This window comes from Oppia nitens, unplaced genomic scaffold (genome assembly GCF_028296485.1).
Source record: "Oppia nitens isolate AA-2021 unplaced genomic scaffold, nextdenovo-longstitch-racon4-pilon3 scaffold9_pilon_pilon_pilon, whole genome shotgun sequence".
In the NCBI taxonomy this organism is placed as follows: Eukaryota; Metazoa; Arthropoda; class Arachnida; order Sarcoptiformes; family Oppiidae; genus Oppia; species Oppia nitens.
In genome coordinates this window covers 3,114,605-3,120,170 of record NW_026533253.1, presented here as the reverse complement: position 1 = coordinate 3,120,170, position 5,566 = coordinate 3,114,605, and positions in this window count along the sequence as shown.

The window sequence follows — 5,566 nt, the reverse complement described above, 5'->3', positions numbered from 1 at the left end:
GATATAATATAGTGTAAAATAAGCACAGAATTAATTATTGAACCCAAGTTTTCATTAGCTTTGGTGATACATAAACTATAGTCATTGTATATCTTATATGTGGAGCACTAGTAGTATATGTGCTAATAAAGCGCCCTATAGTGAAGTGCCACTGAATATGAGCTCAAATTTATCCGAAAGCTTGATATCGCATCCGCGACCTCATAAATGGCTCCGTTATTAAAGTCAATTTGTTGGGCACACCCGCTGTGCCGGGTATATATATATATATATATATATATATATATATATATATATATATATATATATATATGACTAGCAATGGTTTATTATATGGTAAAAGTTGATCGCCAGAAGTTTGTCCGTTTTCTAATAGACTGGGATCAAGACGTGAGTATCAAAACTTCCTTTCCTTAGCAACTGATCTCTCGTGAAAATTCAGTGAATATGACTGTCCACACAACACAAGTCTCACTGGAATAATGAATAAAAAAGGAAAGATCAACAAAATTATATTTATATCAAACTTTAAGTATTTTTCGCTTCTGTTTTCCATTAAATTACTATTACTATTATCATTGCTTTCAAAAACACTTTTTCTTATATAAAACTGAATTCTCATTTCATAATAGTCTAACGTATAGAGTATTAGTGGATGAAAACAAATATAGTAGTCATTACAATGGCTTAAGAAATAGCAAATAAAAAACAATTTTATTATTAGTTCGGTGTTTAATAATTGAAATCCAAAAAAGTGATAATACATTTAGTTAGAAATCTCGGAAAATTTTTAAACATTTATAAGTCATACATCACATCATATTATTTTATAATAGAGAGGAAATCAAAAAGATATTAAAAGCTTATTATATTTAATGGTTAGCCGACTAAACAAATAAAATATATAACAAATCATTGCAAAATATAGTATTAAATTATTTGGATTTTGTAACAAAAAATTATTTTTTATTGAAAAATGTATTATAAATAAAAAAAAAGTTTTTATTGTTTCAATCATTAAAATATCGGTTTTTCTTTATATTTTCTGAGAATTTCAAATTAATGTCTGATTTTAGATGTGTTTGTTGTCTATGGGAGGTCTATCATGCCATAGCACCGGCACTTTCTATGTATGAATATCATAGAAGAGAGGACTGACTGCCAACGCACTCATCATACTGTATATAAAGTCAATAAAATCGTGAATTGAATGCCTTATTAGTGGCAAAAAACATGATTTTATTTTAACACAAAAATAAACTAAGAATCGCTACCAAAGATATTAATAAAATAAAGTGATTATTAGTACTGAAAATACATTAAATAAAATTTTAAAATATAGTTTTGGGCTAAATTGGAGAAAAACAAAAAATCTAAACATATATTATACGACACAAGTGTGTGTGTGTTTAAGTTAAATGCATTAAATATACGGTAAATATAATACATAGACAGGCATTAAACGGCAAATTAGTTTCACTTTATAACTGGTAATTGAGATTATATTCCTCTTTTCCTAAGCAATGCTCTTCTAAATAATTTTACTGATATATCATATAATTTATATATAAAGTTAATTAAATAATTAAAATAGAGAGAAGAGACTGAATGAAAGATTGATTTTTTTGTGCTGATAAGCCAAACGGCAATTAAATCAATTTGCGCTCAAATGAAAACAATGAATTGTAATAATTAGCCTCATTTTAGGGTAAAATCAATGAAAACAGAGCTTTTGTTATTCAGACATCACATACCATTGAAAGTGATATTAGAAGCAAATGAAGAAAAATATATGTTTATATAGAAAAAGAAAGAGAGAAACGAAGGGATCAACTTAGCAATGAGTGAGACAAACATTGAAAAGACAATTATAGTAGCAATTAAAAGATACCATTAAGTCTACTAAAGATAAGGACACACATCCAATATATTCTGATCTATCCGTCCAACAGTTAATTTATTGTAAGGATAATTTTGCTTTCATCTCTCTCTCTCTCTCTCTCTCTCTCTCTCTCTYTCTTTCTTTCTCTTTCTCTTTCTCTCTATTTTTTCTCGATTGCTGTCTATATTAGCAACCAATGAATAGTTGCCAAAAATTAATTGAAGCGCACAATAATCAAGATTAGACAGCATTGGTGAGGCCACACACAAAAAATAGAAATGACTAAAATTGACTTTTATCTCATAAGGATATCACTGCCACACACTGTATATACATCCGACTCAGTAGGTCTCTCCCTATTTTCACTATATTTATTTATACAGTATATTGATATATATATATAGTATATATTTATGTCATTGTGAACACACTTTAAGTCCAATACGTTTAGTCCAATTGTCACTCTCTATCTTTCCTCTCTATTACCAACTGATAGGAACTCCTCACTCACTCATTCTCTCTCCGACTGACAAACGGTTTGTCAAAGTAATCGAAAATTTTTCATTTGTCTGATTGTGTGCTCATATATTCAGAATTATATGCGATTATATCTATTGATTATTGTATTGTATGTCTTACCAAAAATAAACCATTTTTATTTAATATATATATAGTGTATGTGTATATATGTGTGTGTTTTGTCAAATATGATAACTTATGGTATAATGCCATTAAACTGCCGATCCTTCATACTGTACACAAATCCAATACTATAATGTTGTCCATTATTTTAGTAGTTCTTTACGTAAGTCAAACACTCAGCAAAAAAATCAAAGGCATCACAAATAATATTATATTAGTAGACATATCGATAAATGGGATTAACAGTAATTTTAGTTTTGTTACCGACACTGACTGGCCTTAACTCTGTGGGTATTATTTAAGTCCTAACAGAAAAATAATAGTTGTATAGTATTGGTGGCATTGATTGTGAGCGATAGTAAAGAGGACATGAAATGCATTTTATTAAGTGATATCATATGTGATATTAGGATAAGTGATATTCAATATACAGTATACTTTATGTCTGTTACACATCGGTTAGAGATAATATTGTTTTCAATAATAAAGTGAAAGTGAGAATTGACTCCTAGTCTACAAACTTATGAGTTTAAGTCATTGAATGGATAACAAACTATGAGTGGTCTGTCAATGCTTAAGAAATATGAGACACTAAGAAAATGGTGTAATATATTATAACAATTTATAGATGTGATGGCAGGTATCTAAAGAAACACTAAATTGCTTTTCTTTGACATCATAACACATCCAATCATCACTATTATATACAAACCACTATATAGACTGTCATTAACTATCATAAGTTTCACTCATCCACTGAATTAATAATACTTTCTATTTTTATTGATAACTAATGTTTTTATCAATCAAACAATTGTTTGAACTGAAAGTAACCAAAAAAGGAGTGGCATACTGTATAAGTCAAATAAGTCATGGAGACTAGTCAGACAACATCATGAGAGAGAGAGAGAGAGAGAGAGATGTCATTTTTTGGATAAAGTTATCATTATTTTTTATATAAACCTCAACTCAATTCAAGTATTGTACGCCTAAACAACTTTGCCAACAACAGGACATGTGAGCACATATACCTCTATGAGCTCTGGAGCAACACTAGTATAGTGTCGGACAATGGTTGACAATATTTATCGCTATTATATTATTAGAGCTGTCTTTTGCCGGTATTGATGGTGCAAAACATAACATTATAATAACTTCTTATAGACAGCTCCGGGGGGAACACCACTGAATGACACTTTTCATAAATAATAATAAAATAAAACGCTTTTTATAGCTGATAACAAACATTAATTTAATTAATAATCTAAATGTATATACTCTTTAATCTTAGAATAAAATATTTTCAAATTAATATTATAAAAAACACCATTAAATTAATGACAGCTTAGAGTTTTTGTCAACCAATGAATGCATAAATCATTAGATACCGTGAATTATATCACAAATGACTTACTAAAAGATTATGTTTGTCTTTGAATGAATGAGTTTTAAAGAAAATATATATATAAGAGAAAAATAACATTTAATTTGCGATTCAAAATATTATTAATATTATGGTTTGAGATAAGACATGAATACATTTATTCATATTTTTAATATATTATTATTATTATTGCTATTATTAGTGGTGTTTATTATCAGCGCTTAAAAATCAATTTAAAATTTTTAATAATATTCTTAATAAATAGAAATTTTGAAAAAATTTTTATAACAAAAATTAATAATTGGAATTTTAAAATATTATTTATTCAAAAAGATAAACATATAATACTATATTTGTTATTATAGTTATATAAGGGTTAAACAAGGTTTTCGATTCTAAGGGGAGTATTGAGTAAAGTATAGTAAAGTATAATCATTATATGTATTGTGATATATACCGGTAATGGCAAAATTATTAAAAATGTTGGTGTGGGATATTGAGTGAGTATAGATTTATATTGAATTTTTAAACGATATTTTTTAAGATTTTCAAATTCAAAGGGAATTTATGTTTAGTTATATAAGAAAACCATTAGTAATAATACAAAAAAGGGGACAGGGTCTCCTAAAAGTGTACTATACATATATGTGACGTGCACTTTAAATCCTTATCCTTTTTTAAGATAACCAATATAAATCAATTAAAAATGTTAGATTTGACCAAAAAAAAACTAGAATTGACAAATTAATTGAGAACAGTATTTTGAATTTTGTTATAAAATGAAAAACAAAAATGCATATCTTATTATGTAATATTATACTTGATTTTGAATAAACTTTAAATGTTAACATAAAGTCTTTACCAAAAAAAAAATTAATACAATTTAATTAAATATTTATTTAAAAATTGTCAGTGAAAAATGTAAAAACATAGCTTAATACAAAATGCTAAATTTTTATTATTTTTATATAAGAGTTGAGTGTTACTAATTGATTAGTATTTTATGACTATTAATTGAATGCTAAATTTCAATCAATTATTGAATTAAATCAAATTTCTTTAGTTTAATTTCAGAGAATGTCTTTGCATTAGTAGTTAGTTAACATGTAATGTATTGAAATAAATAAATGATTAAATGATTTAAATGGCATTTAAATATATATGCAAAATGTTTGCTATTATTTGTCACTAATCACTGGTGACGGAAGTCAACCAGAATATCAAAATAGTGATATAGTCTGTCAATGTCTTCAAATGGTTGTCTGCAATAATACCGGTGCTATATATCTACATATTATATGAGATAAGTTGGTGTGCGCTCTCTTTCAATAAATTATAGATAATGTACTCGTGAGGGTTGGCAGGACACGTGTTGGTACCGAAAGTGTCGTTATTATTATTATTATTATTTACGGGTATTACTATCAATAATATAGTAAACTCAAAGTATGATTGTCCAGTAATACCATTGCAATCATCAGTTGACGTGACGTCACCGTAATTCCGGTCGTGTTATGCGATAGTAATCGGTTTTTTAGAGCAAGAATAGGGTGCATATAAGTGTATGAAAGCATTGATATAAGTAACACATATTTGATCTCTATTTAAGCCTATTTGGTGAGGCGTTTATCATATTATTTGGGGATCACTTGAATTCA